The sequence below is a fragment of the Lepus europaeus genome, chromosome 10 (assembly GCF_033115175.1).
Source record: "Lepus europaeus isolate LE1 chromosome 10, mLepTim1.pri, whole genome shotgun sequence".
Taxonomy (NCBI): Eukaryota; Metazoa; Chordata; class Mammalia; order Lagomorpha; family Leporidae; genus Lepus; species Lepus europaeus.
In genome coordinates, this window is record NC_084836.1 from 35719595 (window position 1) to 35732626 (window position 13032).

The window sequence follows — 13032 nt, forward strand, 5'->3', positions numbered from 1 at the left end:
AACACGGGGTTACTTTGTGAAAGTCCTATAAAAGTGGGATATTTTCAGATTGATCTAGATGAAGATATATACATTCCTCAATAAGCTTCTATAGAGCACCTATGATTCACCAGGAACATTGCTAACTATTGGGATATGAAGATGAAGAGATGCACAGGGCTAGCATTATAAGCATGAAATTTGTACTTAGAAGAAACCCCACTTTAATATTTGACAGTTGTCATGTTGAGATTCTTAATCTTTTTGTGCTAACATTTTTAATTTGCATTACAATCAGGGGCTTACTGCTCCACTAAAGAGTTCAACAAGTAAAAAGTTATAAGACCTTAGTTCAATGGAAATAAAGGGAAGGGTTATAAACACTAATCAAATGGAAAAATGACCATTTCACTCATATATAGTAAATTTTTAAATAATCACAGATCATTAAAACTGTGGTAGCAGGGCCAGTGCTGTGGCATAGTGGGATAAGCTTCCTCTTAACAGCACATGGACACACATCTATCCCCAGGCTGCTTGTCTTCTGATCTAGCTCTCTGCTGTGGCCTGGGTCCAAGAGCTTGGGCTCCTGCACCTGTGTAGGAGAACTGGAAGAAGCCCCTGGTTGCTGGCTTCAGATCAGCTCAGATCTGGCTGTTGTGGCCATTTGGGGCATGAACCAGCAGATGGAGGACCTTTCTCTCTGTTTCTCCCTCTCTCTCTAACTCTACCTCTCAAATAAATAAATAAAATTTTAATAAAAAAAACCCACTATGATAATGTACCAAGGGATATCCTATTTACATTGTTCAGTGAGTTCTATAATTATGCTAGTATCCAGTCTACACAGCCAGACATGAAAAAATGATTTTTATATGTGTTCATTTTCATGAACACCCAGAGGAAGAATGCCTGTTTACCTTGGAGGTTCAGAGAGGACTTCTAAAATTAAACTCACTCATTCAATGAATACTTATTGACTAACTACCATATGTCAGGCACTGTTCGAAGTGCTGGAGAAACTGCAGTGAATAACACAAAACAATCAAAAAAATGTCTTTATGGAGGTTATCATCAAGTCAAGGGGACAAACATCAAAACATTTTACCATTACACTGTGGACATAAAAATACTTTAAAAACTGATATGTCAGATGGTGAGAAAGCATTATAGAAAAACAAAGCAATGTTGGGGGAGTTAGGAGCACTAATGTTTTAAAAATTATTTTATTTTTATTTACTTGAAGAAAGAAGGGGAACTCTGAGAAAATAACTATTGCTAAGACGAGGAAAAGATGAGAAAAAGACCATAGGACCCTGCAAACAAGAAGAAATGGCAAATAGGAAGAAATGTACTGAGGCAGAAGGGAGCAGGTGCAGTTCAAACAAGGCCAAGGACACAGTACAGCCAGAGTGGAGGTAGTAGATGGTCAGAGAACTGGAAGAACAGACAAAGGCTAAGAGAGGAAAAAGCCCTGGAAAGAAGTCATTAGTCATTAGCCGTTCTCAGGGATTTCAGTTTGAGAGATTTGGCACAAGTGACTTTGTAAGACTTGTATTTTAATAGGAACGATTGAGTTGACATGTTGAAAACAATTTTAAAAGGCATAAATCTATCTATAAATAGATTTACTAGAGAGAACAAATTAGATTTAAGAACCTAGATAAGAAATGATAGCAGATATGGCCAAAGGGTGAAGACTGCATTAGTGAGAAACGATCAGATTCGATAGACAATCTGTAGTGGGGACATCAGAGTTTGCCCTCAGTTTAAATGTAAGGCTGTGAAAGAAAATGACCCAAGAATGTTTTAAGTTATCTCAGTAAAGCTGGATATGGAAAAAATAACCAAGGAGTATTGACTAACTGGAAGAATTGAGTTACTCTTTAGTGTAATAACAGAGACTTTTAAGAAAGCAAGTCATTTTAATTTAACACGAAAACACTTTAAAAACCGTCATGAAATGATTTGTTTTAGACTTTGTTCCACACTAGTCTACAAGAAACTCCAGGCTAGGATTATCTTGAGTCATCTTTGCAACTCCAATGAAAGGGACAGTAAATATTGATGGACCTTAAAAACTTAGGTTACTCAGTGTTCCGTAAGAAGAGGCCAAGTTGTCCTTTTGGGTTGTCAGATGCTGACTGTACCCATGATTTTTGGTTCACTGAGCTATCATAAACTGTCTAAACTTGTTTCATGAACAGTAACTGAGAGTTCAGTTAATCACTGTTCCTACATTTGCTTTCTCTAGGAACTGAATGAAATATGTTAGTAGAATATGACAGTTCTTTAAAAGGGTTTCACCAACACATTATGCTAAAAGAATAGCTCTATAGAACACTATTAAACCTAAAAATTTTGCTTAATATTCATGATATTTATAAGATATTTGTGTTGCTTATTTCCTTTCTGTGGTCTTAAATAAGTAACTAATAAAGACCTAATAGTCCATGGGAAAAGGAAAGCACAAACATGAAATGTTTTTACTACTGTGACACGTGTGAGAAACAATCAACCAACCAACAAGCTAGGCTTTATGTTACCTGACATATTTCATTGTTTACTCTCTTTTATTTACTTTTCTTAGGTATTCTTCTGTTTAAACGTTTATTTTTCATGTACTTGAATGACAGAGAGTGATATCTTCCATCTTGGGGATTTACTTCCAAATAGCCACAACAGCCAGGGCTGGGCCAGGCCAAAGCCAGGAGCCTGAGATAGCACCTGGGTCTCTGATGTGGATAGCAGGGGCCCAAGCACTTGAACCACCTCCTGCTGCCTCCCGGGGTGCATGAGTGGGAAGCTTGATCAGAGCAGAGGAGCCCGGCCTCAAATCAGCACTCTGATATGGGATGCAGGCATCCATGCAGTGTAACTCACTCAGCCATAGCACTCACCCCTCCTTCCTTATTTTTGGAGTCACTTGTTAGATAAGAGACAATAATGGCACATTTCCAGTAAACCTGTAATTATTAAACAATAATGAATTTTAGTGCTGTATAAATGATAACATCAAAAACAGCAGAAGCTTTTTCTTGACAAATCAAATGGCAGAGATTAAGCCCGAGTTAGTATTGTGAATATCTGGAGCAAAGTAAGAGCAAATATTTTTGTACAGCATTTATAATGTGACAATAAGGTGCATAGAAGTTGTTAAAATGTTTTAAAGCTTATCACTAATTGCATTCAAGAACAGCAGACAATCTCCTCAACATTAAAATTTATGGAGTGAAACAAGCAATAGCACTGCTTTTCTTGGTAGTTCATTGCATATTTCTTATTGCAAGAGAAATACGTAAAAGATGCTAGAAAAAATCTTATGTTTTTAAGAATTTGCAGATTATTATTAAAGTACAAAAATTTGTTTTATACATGTGTAAATGTTTATGCACATAAGAAGATACTTCATCAAATTCATGGAAAAATGGAATTAGATATTTCTTTTGATTAAAAATTGGAATCTATGTATAATTTTCTTCATAATGCACATTTTTCATGAACTATTTGAAGACACTGAATATAACATTTAAATTACTTGACATATTGGAGTTCAAAAGAAGATGTATGACTGGGGCCGGCACTGTGGCACAGTGGGTAAAGCTGCCACCTGCAGTGCCAGCACCCCATATGGGCGCCGGTTCAAGTCCTGGCTGCTCCACTTCCAATCTAGCTCTGTGCATTGGCCTGGGAAAGCGGTAGAAGATCGCCCAAGTTCTTGGGGCCCCTGCACCTGCGTGGGAGAAGCTCCTGGCTCCTGGCTTCAGATCGGCTCAGCTCCAGTTAGTTGCGGCCAGTTGGAGAATGAACCGGTGGATGGAAGACACCTCTCTCTCTCTCTCTCTCTCTCTCTCTCTCTTCCTTTCTCTCTCTCTACTTCTGCCTCTCTCTAACGCTGCCTTTCAAATAAATAAATAAAAATATTTATAAAAAAAGAAGATATATGACAAAACAAAATCCATGACTTCATGATGGATTTCCTAGGATGCAAGACACATTAAAGTGTTGGTAAACCAAAAGTTATAATCACATTCTAATGTAAATTCTTTACTATTTATTGTATTTTTTCACACAAGAGGAAATGCTATTTTTTCTGTTTTGAAATGTGTTGTTAATCCTATTAAAACATAAGAGAACAGCAAGTAGTAGAAAATAGCTAAACGACAAAATGATATAAATGAGCAATTTTCATACCATATTAAGTATATTAGCATCTATTACACCAGGGACTAAAAAATAAAAAATTACTAGCAAGTCACAACAACCAATTCAAATACCACTTGAAATTTACAAGAATTCCCTCTTTGCTAAAAAAGCAATACAAAATATTTTAAATCTCTAGAATAATTTTAAAAGAAAATTGGCCAAATATTATTAACAACTTCAAATGAATTAAAAACAGAATATTAACAGGATTGGGAAAGGTTACTTTTCAAGTTTGTGGTGTATGAAGATATTGAACCTAGTATTTACTTTTGTATTTATTAGTGTTTGACTTTCAGGCATAATACTTTTTCTCTTAATTCCAATCTACTTGGCCTATCACTGGATCCTTGAAATTGTGCATTAAATGAGTAATTCTTCTAAACACAAAATACAATATACCATGCATGCATTATACCAATATGTTATGTTATGTCAGTTATACCTTTGAAGTGTCATACATTCATCAATTTTCATTAGAAACATTATCAGAATCATTTTTGCAGCTCAGGAATTTCATTCTTCCAATCCAGCATATTTCAAAGCATTTACAACAATATTTCTGACTTTTCTAGTCTATGGATACTGTACCAGATACAGCTTTGCCACCAGAAATATCAGGTGTTTCAGAAATGTTATCTGTCTTCATTTCTTCTAAATCAAATATGTCAGCCCCAACACCACAGCCATTGCTGTATACACCTTTTTCTTCCCCTAATTCACATGCTGCCCAGGGTTTGAAGGAAAACAGCCAGGTCTTACTGGGCAAGCCCTGTATGCTACTGTTTATCTCCTTAATGTAAGAAATAGCCTAAGATTTATCCAATTCATTTTGGCCATGCCTTTTGCAAGACTTGCAAAAATGTCTTGCATCATACATTAGAATGTGAGAAGAATTTGCAGACATTTCTTCTCAGCTTTGAGAACCGTTTTGGGCCCTGTGATTTGGAAACTCTTAACATTTCACAAGCATTCTTAAATACATTAACTTACAAAAGGAAATATGGATATCTCTTTCACATAGGAACTCAAAAGACAAAGATTTTTCTTCTGGATACACTGCATGAAATGGTAAAGACAGCACTCCTGATGCTGTCTATGCTTAGAAAGCTCTGCTTGTTAGGTTGACCCTTAGCTAATTTTTGAGAACTTGCCTGATAATCAAGTTCTGACACTGATATAAAATTTCCCCTAATTGGTACGAGTAGTTTGCTGTGCCTTAGCAATCTGAACAATATGAGTTATGCTGAACACTTGATTTCCCTTTGAGATTCTTAAATGTGGATACATATTATGTGTCTGTGTGAACAGTACTCAGTAAAACCCTGGATGCTGAGCCTGTAATGAGCTTCACTAGTAGTGTTGCCATCACTCATTGCTGAAGAAATTAGTATGTCCTGTTTGCACTAGTGCTTACTTTCCTCTGAATTTTGCCTCATTCATCCTTTCTCTTGTATTTTTTCTGACTTTGCTTTGTATTTTTTCACTGTATTAAATCTTAGCCTTGAGTAAATCTATGTACAGGGTCCTGTGGGTCCTTCTAGTGAATCAGGGAATCTGGATTTCTCTTGAAGACACTTAAAACACTCCCCTGAAAAGGAGAATTCCATGAGAGTGGGGTTTTGGGACCATTTGAGATTCAGGAATGATATTGTCAATATACAGGAATCTGTTACTTTCACTCAACTCAATATTTGCTTTTTATATTTATGCTCCTAGTTAATAAATGTCATTAGTAGCTTAAAATTGTTTTCATTTGCCTTTCCTATTTCATTCCACCATCAAATCTGTAACTAAATCAATCTGATCACACTTAATTTATCAAAAGTTAGCTCCTATTCTCCATATGTTTGTTCATTCTGTCTTCCTACACTCTCCCATTGACAAAAGCCCTTTAAGGACCACTAAGAGGTAGGAAAATGGGAATGATGCTACAGTTAGAATGTGCCCCAGAATTTATCTATTACAAATTCAATCCCCAAAGTTTTCTATTATTATTGGTTGAAGGTGAGACTTTTGAGAGGTTTTGGGGCCAAAAAGTACATCGACTCCTCCACATCCTCACTATTTACAATTACCTCCACCTCCATCTCTTTAAAAATTTAATTAGAGACATGATTCATTAGCAATAGCCTTACAACCACCCTTATCTATCCCTTAATCTCAACTATCAAGTCTATGCTGGATCTGGTGTAAAGTTTGCCAGAGTAAAACATTACATAGCACAAAGCACTGTAAAATGATCATGGACATCAAATTAATACTCAGTATTCCTGGCAATGCTAACGGTTTTTTGGTAAGCTCCTAATCTCACAGGAAATAAAACTCTGCAGGATTTATGGAGTGAAGAAGTAGACTTTATAGGAACTGTAAAAATGATCATAAATAATGAAAACATAAATACACGATACCTGTTTGTAGACTTAGCAAAAGCCCATCTTAATCCTTAGAATAGTATTTTATGATAGAAACACACACACACACACACACTCATACACACACAGAGATTTATGAATGAGGTGGCCTGACTTAGAGCTCTGGATCCACTGTGAAGTCAATAATTATTTGACCCAACTCAATTACTTCCCACTCAACTACTTCAGATGACTTTCACAGCAAATGAAATCTCTTGATAGAACTCTGTCCTTACTACAGAATGAGATAAAGAAGGGAATTCATGTCTGATTGCCTTTATGTGCAACTGTAGCTTTCTTGTTTGTCTTTCGGTCGTCACAAATATAAGCTATGTATATCAGTAGCTTTAGTTTAGAAGTTATTGAAAAGTATCTATGGGCTAGTTCATTTTCTGTTGCTAGAAAAAATATTACAGACTTTGTAATTTATGAAACAAGGGTTTCTGTTGGCTCATAGTTCTGGAGGGTGGGACTTTCGACAACTGCCAGCTGCATCTGGTGAGGGCTTTGTGCTGCATAAACTCAACATAACGTGAAAGCGCAAGCAGGAGCATGAATAAGATAAAAAATGCATGAGACAGTTTTGCTTTTCAGTAACCAGCTCATGCAGTGACTAGTCTAGTCCTGACAGAGTGAGAACTTCCCTTTGGTATTGATGTAGTCATTAAGGCTCTGCCTCCCATGACCTGAACATCTCCCAGCATTGTGTCATGGAGGAATTAAGCCTCAACATGAATTTGGAGGGGATGAGCCATCTTGAAACCACAGCAATCCCTCTTCACAAGTCTTTCAGCAAATTGTATTTCCAAAACTCTGTGAATTACCTAAAGTTCTCCTAGAATCATAGCTATAGCTTATTAAAGAAAAAATATCAAAGGCATGATTATTGTTTTTTCTTAAATGCAACTGGAGTAGACTTGGAATTACGGTACACTGTTTTTTAGTTTTTCCACAGGCCCCGAAATTTCATTATCCTGTATGTTAATATTCTATTTCATCCAACTGGTCTAAAAGCAACTCACTATCCTAGAACTGATTTCTGCAACTAACCATCTGGAGTTAGCACAGACCCTACCCATTAAAGAGCATGCGCCTCAACTGGATTGCACTTACTTCATATACTAGTCACACTTAAAGAGTCAGTAGAGGCCACCGGTCCTTCTGATTGACTGACTAGAAATTCAGAGGTGTCCCAAACCCTTTCAGGTTCAATAACTTGCTAAAATGAGTCACACAAACTCAGAAAAGTGCTATATCTATGGTGATTATTTTATTAAATGAGATGTCAGTCAGGGGGATTAACCCAAAGAGACAGGCATGTAGGGTCTTGGAGGCCATACAGAGGTTCTATGAACTCTGTAAAACCAGGGCATTCCATCCTCCTGGTTCACCAGTGTGTTCACCAACCAGGAGACTCCACTGGGTTTTGATGTTCTGACCTTTTATTGCAGCGCTGTTATGTAGACATGATTGAATAAATCACTGGTCACATGACTGAATTCAATCTCCAGGCCTCCTTTCCTCCTTTGAACTTGGAAACTGGGCTGATATCATGTGGCTCAAAGTTACAATTTCTGAACACATAGTTGGTTCGATGTTTTTTCTGGAGTGACCAAATCCTATCCTAAATCATCTTGTTAACATAAGCTAATTCAGGGGTCATCATGAGTCATCTCCTTAGAATAAACTGTCAAGGTCCATTGTGAATATATATAAAAAATGCATAACACATGGAAACTACCAAGGATTTAGAATTTGTCTCCTAGAAACCAGAGACAAAAGCTAGTCAAATTTTCCAGATGCAGTTGTTATGTTGTTTTTTTTTTTACTAACAGATTCACCAATAGACAAGAAGAATATTTAGATTTACAAATGTTACATAAAAAGCACATAATATTTACTACTGCACATCAGTTGGAGTTTTATGTAAGTAAAAGTCCATTGGTCTGCAGCTCATACCTTTATCACTGCTGTCATCTTCTAGGCAATTAAGTTAATACCCCAGTTTTCTCATGTGTAAATTATTTTTTTAAAAAAAGTATGTACCTTATTGTTGATTACTTGTTGCCTATCATAGCTTCCTGCTGGTTTCTATACTCTGAATGTCACAGACTTTGTCATGTTCATTGTAACATGCAGTTACAAATCAAGGAATTCTCATAGATTCCTAACCGAAGAATACAAACATTATTTTATGTTTTAGTTACTTCATTTATCTTCAATTGAACCAAAAGGGAGAGAAGATTTGGGAATTAAGGGGAATTTTGTTAGCCTTCTTTCCCAAAAACAAGAGATGGAAAATACAACTCCAACTTGTTTAGGAAAAGTAAGTGCCCTTGAACTTGAACAGTCCAAGGACAGTTCTGTCTTCTGCTTTGTTTGGTCCAGGTCTGAAATGTCACTAAATCCAGAGCATCTTCTCAGGAGTGTCTCTATCTTCATTTACGGTCTCCACAAGTTTTAAATTTCTCCTTAGTGGTACCCAAATGGTTGCAGGAAGACTCAGATTTCTATATTAGTATTCAAAGAGAAAATTGAAAGGTCTTTATTTTCTTGTCACTCAAAAAACATGCGTGCTTGGCTCAAGCTGCTATCTGTCCATCCTGAACTAATCACTTTATCCAGAGGAGAATGGGATACATTATTTGTTTAAGCCAATCAAGCACTACTATTAGAACTGGGAATTGAGTTTACCTAGTACAAACAAAATGCATTAAAAGTGTTCAAGTGAGTTCTCCACTGAGAAAATGTACAGTAGTTTGAAAAATGTGGACATTGATAGATGTGGCAAAGGCAACCTACACATTTCCATGCCAGCTACTTTCTTGCGACTGTCATCCTCTCCTTTTTATTAGAGAGACTACAATACTTTCTAGTGTCCTTCCTTCCTACCTCCTTTCTTTCCTCATTTCCCTTCTTCTTGATCCTCTCCTCAACCCTCCTCTCCCCTCTCTTTCCCATGTTTGTCCTCCCCTACCCTCTCCTCCCTTTCCTTTTCTTCCTTCGCATTTCTATTTCTTTCATTATTTCTGACTTCCAGACTGCTGCACAGCTTTACCCCAGATATAACTTTAGTTATATCTTTCTTCAATTTCATTTATGAAAGTATGTTATGAAACAGAGTCAGCTAATCAACAAATGTTCATTGGACATAGAGTTAATTCTTCTTACTCTGGAGTAGTTCATTTGGAGATGAACTCCTTTCTGCAAGAATATTCAATTGCATATATATTCCTTTTGCAAGGAAAAATGCTGGTACAAAGTTTTATCATGGTCACATTTTTAAACTGAACTTCCAATATGTGAGGGGGAGAGTAATCTTGACCTTAAATACCCGTGTCCACATAATTCTAAATATGAATCATTTGTCTTTCATAGCTGAAACTAGGATTCACAATTCTCCTTTAGCATATGATGTTTACAAAAGCATTTGATTTTAATATGCAGTTGTTTTGTCAGTATAAACACTTCCTGACCCATATTCTACCTTCTATGTGATTTCCTCAGCTGGGGAGAAAATGCTACCATGACAACGTGTCAGCTGTTGTCATCTCTTTATGGCTTTAATTGTCTACATAAAAGCAATTAAAATTATCAAGCCAACTTTCTTTCCTTTTTTTTAAAAGATTTATTTATTTACTTTGAAAGTCAGAGTTACACAGAGAGAAGGAAAGGCAGAGAGAGAGAAAGAGAGAGACAGAGATAGAGAGAGGTCTTCCATCCAATGGTTCACTCCCCAATTGGCTGCAATGGCCTGAGCTGTGCAGATCCGAAGCCAGGAGCCAGGAGCTTCCTCTGGGTCTCCCACATGGGTGCAGGGGCCCAAGGGTTTGGGCCATCTTCTACTACTTTCCCAGGCCATAGCAGAGAGCCAGATCAGAAGTGGAGCAGCTGGGTCTCAAACTGATGCCCATATAGGATGTTGTCACTGCATGCGGCGGCCTTACCTGCTATGTCACAGTGCCAGCCAAGCCAACTTTCTTTAAAGTTCAGTGGCACTCCCAGTGACCTCAGCAGCCTGTTACCTCATTGAATTGTTTGTAGAAACTCTTGAATTTCTGTTAAATCACATGTGTTCTCACATGGACTATTAACCTCATTTTAAATTTCAGAAAATTTCTATCTCATTTAATAATAATAAACATTTTTCCAAAAAAAGGAAACAGTTTCATGATTCCCATCCAAATGTTGTGTTGTCTGATTTGCCACCTCTTTAAACTTTTTTTTTTACTAAAAAGCATCAAATTATTTATCTCTTGACTTTCTTCTTACATTCATCAACTTCAGAAATTGCTTTGTTTTCTTATATTTCCTTTATTCTCAAAGAAATATAGTTTTAATAAACTCAACTGAGTTAAAGCATACTCAAATACGTTTTTAGAAATGGTTGGTTTGCTTGCTTGTAGGCTAAAGGAGTTATTGTACACCAAATACCATGTATTTTTAGGACTATTCTCCATGTCTTTTAGTTTCTCCTATTATTATCTTTACTTTAAAAATCATTATCTTGTTTCTGCTGCCCTAAATCCATGGCTTCACAACCTCCAGCAGGTGGAGGAATTAATTGATGACCTAGGTTCCCACTTCTCCATTCTTTGGCCATTGAATAAAGCTGTGTTATTGGTGCTCAGCTTCCATTTTGTTACTGGTTTCATAACACTGAATGGACAAAGGACTTGATTTGGGGGTCCCTCCCTACACAACTGGGGCCCCTTAAAAGGGTAACAATTGCCCTCTATTTTGGGGATCATCTCACAAGTGCTGACACAGACTAGCACCTGGCTTTTGGCCCTTCCCCCTCTTAGCCACTTCCAGACAGTGTAACAGATGTCCCCTATAATAACATGACCTCAGAGACGAAATAACCAGATAACAAAGGAGCTCAACTACTACCATGGAAAAGGCAAAGTTGAACAATACATCTGGAGTAGGATTATAATAGACAAATCAAGAATTTTTTTTTTGACAGGCAGAGTGGACAGTGAGAGAGAGAGACAGAGAGAAAGGTCTTCCTTTTTGCCATTGGTATCACCCTCCAATGACCGCCACAGCCAGTGCGCTGTGGCCGGCGCACCGCGCTGATCCGATGGCAGGAGCCAGGTGCTTCTCCTGGTCTCCCATGGGGTGCAGGGCCCAAGCACTTGGGCCATCCTCCACTGCACTCCCAGGCCACAGCAGAGAGCTGGCCTGGAAGAGGGGCAACTGGGACAGAATCCGGCACCCCGACCGGGACTAGAACCCGGTGTGCCAGCGCCTCTAGGCGGAGGATTAGCCTATTGAGCTGCGGTGCCGGCCGACAAATCAAGAATTTAAATCTGTTAAATATACATAAGGAGACTTAAAGATAGGAGCAATTTGAACCTACAAAAATGTTCAACAAGAAGTTCCAAATGAAAATGCATTAAATATAAAAGAATACAGTTGATGGAAGAAAGAGTAGTACACATCCTGCTGGTGGGCTCAATAATGAGTTGGAAAACTCATGTTGAAGGACGTTTCCAGGAAGAACTGAGGAGGGCACTACAGGAGAGAAAAGCTGAGCTGTATGGAAGGGAAAACAAGAAATGACAACCTCAGAGAAATGAGCCCCAGATAAACAAAAGGAGAAGAAGAAATTAATGTGTAAATTATTCCACATCAACAGTGCCAGTTGGTGCCACAGAGATGTGAAGATGGAAACAATTGAGATAAAATTTCATAATTCGCACAAGAATTGATTATTTATGGATTGAGCCTTACCACATAAAGTGGTAGAGACTAACAACTGTGCCTCCATTTTGTACTCTCCACTTCTTCTATGTAAGTCTTAGTTGGCCTTAAGTCCACACAGCTAAGCTAAATTTTGTAGCCTGTATTGTAGTTAGATTTGTGAGGTAACTGCTTTCTGGTCAATGAATGTGAATGAAACTGTTGTGTTCATGCCTTTGCTATCTTCTTTTCTCAAGGTTGGAATGTGTCTACACTAGTGAAATACTTATTTTTCTCTGGATAAGAACCAAATAAGGGATCTTCAAAAATTCATGGAAAATTGTATTTTGAAAAAATAATGCACAGATGTCAAAAAATTTTGCACCCAAGTTATTTTTTAATTCTGTTTTCCACAAAATATTTGAAATATCCTTATATTTTATGAGTAGCAGAACATATGGATGGAAAGTATCCGTGTCACTAACACAGGGGAGATAACCACCCCAGGAAAATTGGCTTAGACTTTCCATTAAAGGTGAAATAAAGCAAACATTCATTCATTCATTTAAGAAAGAGATTTCTTTCATCTGCTGTTTAAATTCCCAAATGGCTACAGCAGTCAGGGTTGGACCAGGCTGAAGCCAGAAGCCTGTAATTAAATCCACGTCTTACACAGGTGGTTAATTGCCAAGTACTTCTAGGCTGTGCATTATCAGGAAGCTGGAATTGAAAGCAGAGTTGGGACTCA

General features: G+C 37.5%; 1 pseudogene; it reads left to right on the forward strand.

The window, feature by feature from the left end:
* The first annotated feature begins 1404 nt into the window (after window positions 1–1404).
* LOC133768012 (small ribosomal subunit protein eS1-like) overlaps window positions 1405–13032 on the forward strand; it is a 39262-nt pseudogene continuing 27634 nt past the window's right edge.